The sequence below is a fragment of the Leuciscus leuciscus genome (assembly GCF_965113295.1).
Source record: "Leuciscus leuciscus genome assembly, chromosome: 13".
Classification (NCBI taxonomy): Eukaryota; Metazoa; Chordata; class Actinopteri; order Cypriniformes; family Leuciscidae; genus Leuciscus; species Leuciscus leuciscus.
Genome location: NC_138737.1, coordinates 40801760 through 40815738, shown reverse-complemented (window position 1 = coordinate 40815738; position 13979 = coordinate 40801760). Strand labels below are relative to the sequence as shown.

The following is a 13979-nucleotide window of genomic DNA, read 5'->3' as shown; positions in this document are numbered from 1 at the left end:
CTGCAGCTGCACAGCTCTTTGAAGGCCGCCGAGTCAAGACCAGTTCAATCCATGGTTCCGAGAAGGTTGGCCTGGTAGACTTGAAGGACCACTATTGTATGAGGGGCAGATCCAGCTTGAACATTTGTTGCATACTCTCTGACCGCAAGGGCAGATCTAGTTCTGCATGGCTTAGAGGGATGGACAGCTTTAGTCCGAGAGCCGAGGGCCGTGGGCGGGCAGAGATGTGCGGTGACGGTCTCTCCGAATGGGGGAAGCTTGGTGTATCCTTTTTCCTTCGCGCCGTCAACAAAGGTGAAGGCAGACGAAGAGGAATAGTGGACGCGTGATGAGTAGGGAGCGCGCCATGACTTATTCAGTTCTTTGTGGACCTCTAGAAAGAATGGCCCAACTATTCTACAGGGAGTGGGGGGGAGGGGGAGTCATCGGCAGAGTTCGCTCAGTCCTCCGCTTCAGAGACATAGTGTCATCAAAGTCCTCCTCGGAGCCGCCAAATTAAACCATGGCACTCACACCAGATGAGGGAAGCAGGGAGACCTGCAGGAGCAACACTCGTGGCACAGCATTTTGCAACAAATGTCGCTCAAATTTGCTCTTTTAAAGGGGTCATATGACAGTTCTAAAAAGAACATTATTTTGTGTATTTGGTTTAATGCAAATGTGTTTACACGGTTTTAGGTTAAAAAAAGTCATTATTTTAATATTTAATAATTTTATTGTTGCTCCTCTATGCCCCCCCTTTCTGAAATGCGTTAATTTTTACAAAGCTCATCGTTCTGAAAAGTGTGGTGTGCTCTGATTGGCCAGTGATCCAGTGCATTGTGATTGGCACGAATACCTTAAGCGTGTGACAGAAATGTCACGGCCCTTACCATATTTGGAACATCAGCTCCCAAAGCAATAATGACAGGTGATAATGTCGGTACCGTACTAACTTATCAATTCGAGCCTGAATCTGATCCGGAAAATGCAGAGGGCCAAGCTGATCGGGCTGAACTTTGCCAGCGAGACTGGACCAGAACGATCAGATTGGTAAAGTTTTATTTCATTGGGGACATAATTACTGATTATAATGACTTATACCGTCTTTTTACACGCCGCGCCGCGCCGCGCTACGGGGGAGAACATTTTGTAAGCATAAAACCATGTCTGCATTTGTGATCGTACTCTATACTGCTCAAAACTCGCGTTTGAATAGTCAGTAGCAAATTATTAAAATATGAAAACATACTTACAGGCTGTGTCTGTGTGTCAGAAGCGCCAGACTGTACTAGCAAAGATGGAATTGCCCCATTTTTTAGAATCAGCCTTTTTGCACAGCCGGCCTTGTGCTCTCGCAGGTTCTGGAAACAGTCCTCCAGAAAATATGCAGCACACGGTCGAATAGTTTGGTTTTACTTTTCTGGAACAGAGTTGTAAATAAAGCTTAACCACTGTTTTCTTATTTTGTCCTCTTTTGGAAGGCCAAACAAAATAGTTTGGCTTTCGCAACAAAACACAGCGTCTCCGCGACTTGCCAGTGCCGGCAGCAACAATAATACAGCGAGAATAAAAGTTACACCTTCTTTCTTTGCGTATACATCTGGGTGGTGTTATGAAACTCTGCGCACACACACTGATGTAGGTTTGTGGCGGCGTGTTTGAATGAAGCATTATAGGAAGGCGTGGCTAAACCTTAACTTTTACAAAGAATATCTCTTTGGGTTTAAGACTTTGAGCTTTGTGACACTGCAGATCTTAAACAGCCACTAAAGAAAAAGAAAAACAAGAAATCACATCATATAACCCCTTTAATAATGATATTTTCTCTTGAAGAGTTGGATAGCCACAGGGGAAAAGCACAGAGCTACAGGTGTCGAAGAGCCGTTAATCCACTGCTTGAGGCTTGTTTCAACGGCGAGCAGAAAGGCTCCTATCTTCTTCTCTTCGGAGACAGCGAGGAGATGATCTTCACACTTGAAGGAGAAAACTTCTGATGAAAATAGTTTTCAGCGGAACTTAAATATGCAGTCGGCCCCATCCATTTTGGCGGGCTGAAAAGCCATTTGTCTGTAGGCTACAGGTGCACAGACGTGAACCAATCAGGCTTTAGTATTCAGTGTTGATCTGATTGAACAGGGCTGCAGTGATCAGGACTGGTTGTGTTTAGGCAAGGCAAGGCAAGTTTATTTATATAGCACATTTCATACACAATGGCAATTCAAAGTGCTTTACATATGTGGCAGGATAAGTGATGTTGCCATCCTATTGGCTCTGGTTAAGTGGGGCTTTGACAGAACAATGAGGTGGAAGTGGCCACAATATTTAAGGACCCTTATTTTGACGGGTGTACGGGTCCTCTAAGTCGGGGTTCTTCCCTTCCTGGCATTTTTTTTCGTTTCGGGTCTCGGTTCCTTTAAGGTATGATGACTCTCTCTCTCTGGCGGTGTAATGATGTACACTCACCTAAAGGATTATTAGGAACACCATACTAATACTGTGCATCTTGCAGTTGATGGAGATTTGTGGGATGCACATCCAGGGCACGAAGCTCCCGTTCCACCACATCCCAAAGATGCTCTATTGGGTTGAGATCTGGTGACTGTGGGGGCCATTTTAGTACAGTGAACTCATTGTCATGTTCAAGAAACCAATTTGAAATGATTCGAGCTTTGTGACATGGTGCATTATCCTGCTGGAAGTAGCCATCAGAGGATGGGTACATGGTGGTCATAAAGGGATGGACATGGTCAGAAACAATGCTCAGGTAGGCCGTGGCATTTAAACGATGCCCAATTGGCACTAAGGGGCCTAAAGTGTGCCAAGAAAACATCCCCCACACCATTACACCACCACCAGCAGCCTGCACAGTGGTAACAAGGCATGATGGATCCATGTTCTCATTCTGTTTACACCAAATTCTGACTCTGCCATCTGAATGTCTCAACAGAAATCGAGACTCATCAGACCAGGCAACATTTTTAGTCCAACATCCAGGGTATTTATTATGTCACATTCAGCAGTAACAGCATGTTAGCGGGTGCGTGTGAATGCTGGCCGGTAAACAGAGCCGCAGTGTTGTGAGTAACCATACAGCTCTGCGTTTGGTTGTTGTTCTACCTAAACCTTTTGTAGGGCTATAAGGACTACCTTATAAGGACTATAAGGACTATAGACTATAAGGACTACCTTATAAGGACCAGTGTTGGGCAGTAGCGTTGCTAGTGACGTTACTAGCTTAACTACATTTCTCAATAGCGTGGTGGTAGCGTCGCTGTTTTCTGAATCAAATAGCTTTTCAGTAGCGAAGCTCTTTTGTTGATCAAGTAGTGCAGTAGCGTCCACACAAGCTGAAGCTACATTTTCTGAAGCACAAGCTCAACTCGGGCGGCGCATGATTATCATCGCGCAACATCAGCATCACACGTGCACAAGGAACGCACATGTAGGAAACCTTGTGAATTTCGGCCGTTTCAGATCGCAAGCATGAGCAGCGCGAATTGTTTTCGGCGTGCATGTTCAATGAGTGCATTCACACCGCAAGAAGGAGCAGTGCGTGAGCGTCAAGTTGGAGCATCGCGTGAGCAGTTGTGAAGCTGAGGGTTTCCGCGCCGAGTCTATTTAATATACTATTTACGCTCAATTAAAGTGAAAGCACACTTTTGATGGACAAAATAAATATGATTTCACACTAAAAGTACCTACAATGCACATAATTTGCATGTATAGTGTGTTTTAACAAGAACTAGAGTAGGCTATGTCAGAAATCAGAAAGACTCAAAAATATTTATAGAAAATGTACACATTTAAACTTGTTTTTATTAATCAGTTTGGGTAAAATATATATATTTTTTTAAATGGTTGTGTTTTATAAAAAAAAAAAAAAAAAAATATATATATATATATATATATATATATATAGAGAGAGAGAGAGAGAGAGAGAGAGAGAAAGAGAGAGAAAGAAAATAAATATTTGTGTGTGCTGTAAAGTGGTTAAAAAATGAAATCTGAATCGGCTAAAATTTGTATCGGCAGGTCAAACTCAATGACAAATCGGAATGGCCTAGAAAATTGTAATCGGGGCATCTCTATAATCTTTCTGATTGGCTGGTATCAAACATTATCACATAATCTGATGTTCACCTAGATGTTTTATTTATTTATTTCTACATTTGCCGTAGTATTGTCGATGGGTTCAATAACACATCCTGCAAAAGGGGGGCCTTGGCCAGAACCGAGTGGTATTTGGGGGGCCTTGTCATGGAAAAGTTTGGGAACGCCTGGTTTAGAGGACATGTTTTTTTGTTTGTTTTTTGCCATGTTGTTTGGAGCAGGTCTTAATTCTTTTGCTACTGTGGTTTGAGCTGAGTTGAGTTTTAAATTAACTTACAGTTAGTCCTGCAAATGTGCCCAAGTCTAAATTGTGCACACCCAGGCAAACACATGCATATGCATACGTACACATACAGATGAATACACACTCTCGACACCTGGTTTTGTTATTATGTGGATCACGTTTTTTGTTTGTTTGTTTTTGTTGCCAAATTGGTTTGGAACAGTTGTTGAAACAATTGAATAAACAATTGAACTGAACAATTATGCTTGCCTATCTGTTTGACTTACAGTTTTATTGATCACTGAGATAGCACTGATTTGGAATGAAGTTGGTTCAATATAAAAATGTAATTTAAAAAAATTGCTTAGATGTAGTGAACTACTTTTGCCATGTTCCAGTAGCTTAGCTTGCTACATTTTCCAGGGTGGTAGCTTCAGTGTAGTGAAGCTTCATTTAATGTAGAGTAACTAATAACTTAGCTCACTACACTTTCCAAGTAGCTTGCCCAACACTGATAAGGACTACAAAACTTGTAGTCCATTATAACATCTACAAAGACAGCCTGCATGCTTTCAATATGGAACTAGGCAAAGCTAGACAGACTTTCTTCTCAAATATTATAAACAGCAATTTAAACAACACACGCACTCTTTTTGCTACTGTAGAGACTGACAAACCCCCCAAGCCAGATTCCCAGTGAAATGCTCTCAGACAACAAGTGCAGTGAGTTTGCTTCTTTCTTCTCTGAGAAAATCAATAATATCAGAAAGGTGATCAGCACATCCATGAGTTGCGCTGGGGTCAGACAGATCAGACCACCTGAGAAAGTAGTTACTATGTCTGACTTCAAAGAAATTGATGGCAAAATTTGGCAAAGAAACCGTACAGCACCTTAAAACATCAACATGCGCTCTTGACACACTTCCCACATCTTTTTTCAAAAGTGTGTTAAACAGTTTAGAAGCAGATATTCTAGAAGTGGTAAATGCCTCACTTCTCTCTGGGAGTTTTCCAAACTCCCTAAAAAGTGCAGTTGTCAAGCCCCTCCTGAAAAAGAGCAATCTGGATAAGACCATATTAAGCAACTATAGACCGATCTCAAATCTTCCTTTCATAGGCAAGATCATTGAAAAAGTTATCTTCAATCAGCTGAACAAATTCTTAAGCTCGAATGGATACTTTGACAATTTTCAATCTGGTTTCCGACCGCACCACAGCACAGAGACAGCGTTCATAAAGATAATAAACGATATTCGCTTAAATACTGATTCAGGAAAATTATCAGTGCTGGTACTACTCGACCTCAGTGCTGCATTTGACACTGTCGATCACAACATACTTCTGGACAGGCTGGAAAACTGGGTGGGGCTTTCTGGGATAGTCCTAAAATGGTTCAGGTCATACTTAGATGGGAGAGGTTATTATGTGAGTATAGGAGACCATAAGTCTGAGTGGACATCCATGACATGCGGAGTCCCTCAAGGCTCAATTCTTGCGCCACTCCTGTTCAACCTGTATATGCTCCCAATGAGCCAAATAATGAGAAAGAACCAAATTGCTTACCACAGCTATGCCGACGACACACAGATCTACTTAGCCCTATCGCCTAATGATTACAGCCCAATTGACTCCCTGTGCCAATACATTGATGAAGTCAACAGTTGGATGTGTCAAAACTTTCTTCAGTTAAACAAAGACAAAACTGAAGTGATTGCGTTTGGAAACAAAGATGAAGTTCTCAAGGTGAACGCATACCTTCACTCTAGGGGTCAAACAACTAAAAATCAAGTCAGGAATCTTGGTGTGACACTAGAGTCAGACCTTAGTTTCAGTAGTCATGTCAAAGCAATAACTAAATCAGCATACTATCATCTGAAAAATATTGCAAGAATTAGATGCTTTGTTTCCAAACAAGACTTAGAGAAACTTGTGCATGCTTTCATCACCAGCAGGGTGGATTATTGTAATGGACTCCTCACTGGCCTTCCCAAAAAGACGATAAGACAGTTGCAGCTCATACAGAACGCTGCCGCCAGGATTCTGAGCAGAACCAGAAAATATGAACATATCACACCAGTCCTCAGGTCTTTACACTGGCTCCCAGTTAGATTTAGGATTGATTTTAAAGTATTATTACTGGTATATCATTCAATGGCCTAGGACCTCAATATATTGCAGATATGCTCACTGAATATAAACCCAACAGATCACTCAGATCATTAGGATCATATCAGCTAGAAATACCAAGGGTTCACTCTAAGCATGGCGAGTCTGCTTTTAGCTATTATGCCAGCCGCAGCTGGAACCAGCTTCCAGAAGAGATCAGATGTGCTCCTCCAGTGGTCACATTCAAATCCAGACTCAAAACACTTCTGTTTAGCTGTGCATTTACTGAATGAGCACTGTGCCGCTGTTCGTACTGTACTGTATTTTATTTTATTTTTCTAAACTGTTTTAATTATTGTTATTTCTTTTAATTATTTTAATTGTCACATTGTTTGGTGGTCCCGTAAGTAACTTTGTTTCAAGAACTGCATTACTTTGTAAAAGTCTGTGGCAGTTAGTGCAGCAAGTAGATTCTTGAACCAGAAGAGGCATTTTCTCTTATCCTTGTAGGTCGGGTAAAAGAATTCTGCGTTTTTGAAGTAATCTAAACTTTGTCGTATGAGCACTGTGCTGATTTGCTGAAGTTAAAATTAGGTGATAAAAGGAAATAAAATATAAAAATATAGGAGATAAAATGTAAAAGCGATAGAGCAAAGCGCGGAGCAGTAAGCAAGAGCGTCCGAACAGTAGCTGAGCAGGAAGTACATTTTTACATTTACATTTATTCATTTAGCTGACGCTTTTATACAAAGCGACTTACAATTGCTATATATGTCAGAGGTCGCACGCCTCTGGAGCAACTAGGGGTTAAGTGTCTTGCTCAGGGACACATTGGTGTCTCACAGTGGATTCGAACCCGGGTCTCTCACGCCAAAGGCATGTGTCTTATCCATTGCGCCACCACCCCTACTGAGCTGAACTACATTATAAATGAAGTTTCATAGATTTGAGGAATTAAGTAACTACGGGGGCAAATACATTTTCACGCCGGCCCAGTTGGTATTGGATAACTTGTTTCAATAAATAAAATTGTCATTTACAAACTGTACTTTGTGTTTACTCAGGTTGCAATTTCTGAATCAATTTAGTATGAAATCAGGATGGGGGCAAATACTTTTTCATTGCATTATATTATCATGTCACTGTATTGTCTTCTCTTCACTGTAATCTGGTGTTTTATAATTTTTTTGGTCAATTCTAGAAGGAGCTCAATACAGCACTGAAGTCCTTAAAGAAGAAACTTAAACGCAATGAAAAAATTAAAGCAGGGTTTGAGAAAACAGTTCAACACATCAAGGTGAGGAAACAGAAATGAGAGTCATTTTCATTACAGCTGTTGGATCACTATATACAGTTATGATTTGATATAATAGATTCCAGTTTATTATTTCTGTAAATGACTAGCAGCAATCTGCTTCTGGATCCGTTTTATGTCGGGTATCCGAGTTTATCTTGGATATTAATGATGTGTGTCGATTGAGATGACTGAAGTGAATGTGCTTTGATTTCAGTCTCAAGCTAAGCACACAGAGCATCAGATTAAACAGCAGTTTAAGAAGCTTCATCAGTTTCTCAGAGATGAAGAAGAAGCTACAGTCACTGCACTGAGGGAGGAAGAGGAGCAGAAGAAGCAGAGGATGAAGGAGAAGCTGGAGGAGATGAACATACACATCTCAGCTCTTTCACACACAATCAAAGACATGGAGGAGATGATGAAAGCCAATGACGTCTGCTTTCTGAAGGTCTGATTTCAGATCATTGGTTGATTGATTGATGATTGATTGAGTTCTTGATGATAAATGGTGTGTTTGTTCTGCAGGAGTTTCCAGTCTCAATGGAAAGGTGAGTGATCTGCTCCTGTCTCTGGTCTCTCTGGTTCTGATCCAAAGCCACTGCAGTTCTGACTCCTGAATGTTCTTCCAGAGTCCAGAGCTCACAGCCGGATCCACAGATGGCTTCTGGAGCTTTGATTCATGTGCCACGATACTTGGGCAACCTGCCGTTCAGAGTCTGGAAGAAGATGCAGGACATCGTTCAAAACAGTGAGTCTGACAGCAGGAGATCTGAGCTGGACATGATGGATGGGTGGAGAGTTAGAGGCTCTTCATAATAAAGATAGATAGATAGATAGATAGATAGATGAGTTTGATGTTTGTTAGGAGGTTACAATAAAAAAAAAATTGTCTCAGAATGATAATAATAATAATAATAATAACTAGACTGTAGTGGTGCTTGCAGTGGCAAAACTTGAAACTAGGTAGATGCTGACACAATAAGCATTTTGCTAACATGATGCTAACACATTTATCATGTTGTTAACATGATTAACATTTTGCAAACATGCTTTTAACCAAATGTTAACAAGATTAGCATGTTGCTAGTATGATGCTTACACAATCACCATGTTGCTTGCATATTTTAGCAAGATGCTAATATGATTAACATGATGCTAGCATGATTAACAAGTTGTTAACATGATGCTAGCATAATTCACATGTTGTTAACATGGTGCTAACATGATTAGAATGCTGCTACTGCATTTTAGTTAGCATTGTTGACATGTTTCAACACTTAGTTAATCACTATTAGCATGTAGCTATTCTGCTAGCATGTGAAGCATGATGGAAGTCCTGTTTGCTAGCATTAGTCAAAGGAGCCAACCACCATGTCTCTACGATGTTCTGGTGCAGAGATATAGGTCTTGCTGAACAGTTGCTAGGGTACTCTGTGTAGTTGCCTAAACAATGATATTACTTCAAAGGCTGCTTGCCAGTATGAATGATATAAACCAACCACAACTCCTCTATGACATTCAGATTAGAAGATATCCCTCTTTGGATTTGGGTTGTTAGGGTGCTCGACACCCCTCCTTGAACTGCCACCTTACCGTGGTGGAGGGGTTTGAGTACCCGAACGACCCTAGGAGCTATGTTGTCTGGGGCTATATGCCCCTGGTAGGGTCTCCCAAGGCAAACAGGTCCTAGGTGACGGGTCAGACTAAGAGCGGTTCAAAAACCCTTTTGTGATGCCTATAAATTTGAGGGCCGTGACGTCGCCCGGCATGGCGCAGCCGGGGCCCCACCCTGGAGCCAGGCCCGGGGTTGGGGCTCGCATGCGAGCGCCTGGTGGTCGGGCCTCCCCCCATGGGGTCCGGCCGGGCCCAGCCCGAAGGAGCGACGTGGTGCCACCCTCCTGTCGACCCACCACCTGCAGGAGGGACCGTAAGGGGCCGGTGCTTAGAGGATCGGGCGGCAGTCGAAGGCGGGGGCCTCGACAACCCGATCCCTGGACGCGGAATCTAGCTCTAGGGACATGGAACGTCACCTCTCTGGCGGGAAAGGAGCCTGAGATTGTGCGTGAGGTTCAGAGATTCCGACTAGAGATAGTTGGGATCACCTCCACGCACGGCTGGGACTCTGGAACCACACTCCGTGAGAGAGGATGGACTCTTCACCACTCTGGAGTTGCCCATGGTGAGAGGCGGCGGGCTGGTGTGGGTTTGCTTATAGCCCCCCAGCTCAGCCGCCATGTGTTGGAGTTCACCCCGGTGAATGAGAGGGTCGCTTCCCTGCGCCTTCGGGTCGGGGATAGGTCTCTCACTGTCGTGTGCGCCTATGGGCCAAACGGCAGTGTAGAGTACCCGGCCTTCTTGGAGACTCTGGGAGGGGTGCTGGCAAGTGCTCCAACTGGGGACTCCGTCGTTCTACTGGGGGACTTCAACGCCCACGTGGGCAGTGACAGTGACACCTGGAGGGGCGTGATTGGGAGGAACGGCCCCCTGATCTGAACCCGAGTGGTGTTCTGTTATTGGACTTCTGTGCTAGTTAAAGCTTGTCCATAACGAACACCATGTTCAAGCATAAGGGTGTCCATCAGTGCACATGGCACCAGGACACCCTAGGCCGGAGGTCGATGATCAACTTTGTGGTTGTTTCATCTGACCTCATGCCGTATGTCTTGGACACTCGGGTGAAGAGAGGGGCGGAGCTGTCAACTGATCACCACCTGGTGGTGAGTTGGATCCGATGGCGGGGAGGAAGCTGGACAGACTCGGCAGACTTAAACGTACTGTGAGGGTCTGTTGGGAACGTTTGGCCGAATCCCCTGTCAGAGAGATCTTCAACTTCCACCTCCGGCAGAGCTTCGACCAGATCCCGAGGGAGTCTGGAGATATTGAGTCCGAGTGGACCATGTTCTCCACCTCCATTGTCAACGCGGCCACCCGGAGATGTGGCCGTAAGGTCTCCGGTGCCTGTCGAGGCGGCAATCCCCGAACCCGGTGGTGGACACCGGAAGGGATGCCGTAAAGCTGAAGAAGGAGTCCAATCGGGCCTGGCTGGCTTGTGGGACTCCAGAGGCAGCTGACGGGTACCGACAGGCCAAGCGGACTGCAGCCCGGGTGGTTGTGGAGGCAAAAAATCGGGCTTGGGAGGAGTTCGGTGAGGCCATGGAAAAGGACTATCGGTCAGCCTCGAAGAGATTCTGGCAAACCGTCCGGCGCCTCAGGAGGGGGCGTCCCGCCGTCACGTCTTCCATTGAGGAAGCAGAGGCTGAGGGCTCGGAGGTGGACTCGTCCATCACCCGGGCTGAAGTCACCGAGGTAGTCAAGAAACTCCGCCCCGATGAGATCCGCCCCGAGTACCTCAAGTCTCTGGGTGTTGTGGGGCTGTCTTGGCTGACACGCCTCTGCAGCATCGCTTGGCGGTCGGGAACAGTACCTTTGGACTGGCAGACCGGGGTGGTGGTCCCTCTTTTTAAGAAGGGGGACTGGAGGGTGTGCTCTAACTATAGGGGGATCACACTTCTCAGCCTCCCCGGGAAAGTCTATGCCAGGGTACTGGAGAGGAGAATACGGCCGATAGTAGAACCTCGGATTCAGGAGGAACAGTGCGGTTTTCGTCCCGGTCCTGGAACACTGGACCAGCTCTATACCCTCTCCAGGGTGCTGGAGGGTTCATGGGAGTTTGCCCAACCAATCCACATGTGCTTTGTGGATTTGGAAAAGGCATTCGACTGTGTCCCTCGCAGCATCTTGTGGAGGGTGCTCTGGGAGTATGGGGTCTGGGACCCTTTGCTAAGGGCTATCCGGTCCCTGTACGACCGGAGCAGGAGCTTGGTTCGCATTGCCGGCAGTAAGTCAGACCTGTTCTCGGTGCATGTTGGACTCCGGCAGGGCTGCCCTTTGTCGCCGGTTCTGTTCATAATTTTTATGGACAGAATTTCTAGGCGCAGCCAGGGGCCGGAGGGTGTCAGGTTTGGGGACCACACAATTTCATCTCCGCTCTTTGCGGATGATGTTGTTGTGCTGGCCCCATCAGACCAGGACCTTCAGCATGCACTGGGACGGTTTGCAGCCGAGTGTGAAGCGGCTGGGATGAGAATCAGCACCTCCAAATCCGAGGCCATGGTTCTCAGTTGGAAAAGGGTGGTTTGCCCACTTCAGGTTGGTGGGGAGTTCCTGCCTCAAGTGGAGGAGTTCAAGTATCTTGGGGTCTTGTTCACGAGTGAGGGAAGGATGGAACGGGAGATTGACAGACGGATCGGTGCAGCTTCTGCAGTAATGCGGTCGCTGTACCGGTCTGTCATGGTGAAGAAGGAGCTGAGCCGCAAGGCGAAGCTCTCGATTTACCGGTCAATCTACATTCCTACTCTCACCTATGGGTGAGCTGTGGGTCATGAGCTGTGGGTCATGACCGAAAGGACAAGATCCCGGATACAGGCGGCCGAAATGAGCTTTCTCCGCAGGGTGGCTGGGTGATCCCTTAGAGATAGGGTGAGAAGCTTGGTCACTCGGGAGGAGCTCAGAGTAAAGCCGCTGCTCCTCCACATCGAGAGGGGCCAGCTGAGGTGGCGTGGGCATCTATTCCGGATGCCTCCTGGACGCCTTCCCGGGAAGGTGTTCCGGGCATGTCCCACTGGGAGGAGACCCCAGGGAAGACCTAGGACACGCTGGAGGGACTATGTCTCCCGGCTGGCCTGGGAACGCCTCGGTGTCCCCCCGGAAGAGCAGGAGGAAGTGTCTAGGGAGAGGGAAGTCTGGGCATCCCTGCTTAGACTGCTGCCCCCGCGACCCGGCCTCGGATAAGCGGGAGAAGATGGATGGATGGATGGAGGGTGCTCGACAATGGTTGCTAGGGCGTGGCTAGGAAGTGTTGAAGGAGATTCATGTTTATAAGTCAAACACAACAGACAGTCATAATAAACTAATTTAAAACAAAACACATACTATAAGAGCCAATAAAATGAAAATGATCAGATGCTGCTGAAGATCAGACACACACTTACAGTTCTTCATCTACAGCATAAATCTCAACAGATCTCATTGATTTATTGTTATTTAACTTTCCCAAAGTATCAGTTTCTCTTGATGGACACAAATGTCTGAATCTCATATTTAATGTTTGTAGTTGATGCCGTTAAACTCTGATGATAAAAACGAGTGTGAAACTAATAACAGCACTGACAGTGATCAGAGGAAAATGTGTTTGATCAACAGGACGAGTGTCATAATTCAATAATCTGTGTTGGGTTCACTCTTCATCATTATATGAAGATCAGAATAAAAGCATCTGTTGATTGTGTCTCATCAGCTCCTGTGATTCTGGATCCAAACACTGCTCATCCAGAACTCGTCATGTCTGATAATCTGACCAGTGTGAGAAACAGCGGGAACTATAAACCTGTTCCTGATAATCCAGAGAGATTTGACCGGTATCTCTGTGTTCTGGGTTCAGAGGGTTTTAACTCAGGAACACACTGCTGGGATGTGGAGGTTAAACAGAGTAAACGCTGGACTCTTGGAGTAACTACAGCATCAAACCAGAGGAAGGGAAGTGATTTCTTCAACACTGATGTCTGGAGTGTTGAGTACGGATGGTCTTTAGCTTCTAGTTTTCGTGTTGAACAGGATCTTGATCGTGTGAGAGTGAATCTGGACTATGACGGAGGAACGGTGTCGTTCTCTGATCCTGTAACTAACAAACATTTACACACATTCACAACCACCTTCACTCACACACTCTTTCCATTCTTCTGTTGTTATTACTCTATGAGGATCTTACCGGTCAATAGTCAGTAAACGTCACTCCTGTAGATCTGGATCTTCCTGCTTTCATCATATTTCCAATATTTAATCCATATCACATGAGTAAGAGTGCTGTTGATCTGAATATCAGTACGCTGGCTGTGATTGGGCCGTGATGATCACATGACTGATATCCAGCACTACAGCAACACTCAGATCAATAAACAAGAAGTTTTCATTTATATTCCACTTCACACAATTAGACTGATTAGAGACCGTTTTAGCATTCATGTTTCTTTAGTCAGTCAATGTGTCTTTATTAATTTCTAAACCTTTTACATCATAATTATATATGATTATATCACACAATTATACCAATTAGAGACCATTTTAGACAATTACAGACAAGTACAATGCAAAATGTTAAAGATAAACACAAGGCATCGTGGTCCAGTTCAGAGTATGTACAACAAAGAATAATAAAAAAAATAAAAAAATAAACAATACTGTGATAAAAGGTGCTATATAATATTA

At 44.8% G+C, this 13979-nt stretch overlaps 1 pseudogene across 1 annotated transcript in view; it reads left to right on the top strand.

Annotated features, from left to right (window-relative positions):
• The window catches only part of LOC309512830, a 40644-nt pseudogene extending 26910 nt beyond the window's left edge, over nt 1-13734 (top strand). Inside the window, exons 8-12 of the transcript XR_014211666.1 lie at nt 7623-7718; nt 7933-8163; nt 8241-8263; nt 8345-8463; nt 13012-13734. The product of XR_014211666.1 is annotated as an uncharacterized misc_RNA (transcript). The remainder of the gene's footprint in view (nt 1-7622; nt 7719-7932; nt 8164-8240; nt 8264-8344; nt 8464-13011) is intronic.
• Nucleotides 13735-13979: the final 245 nt, after the last annotated feature.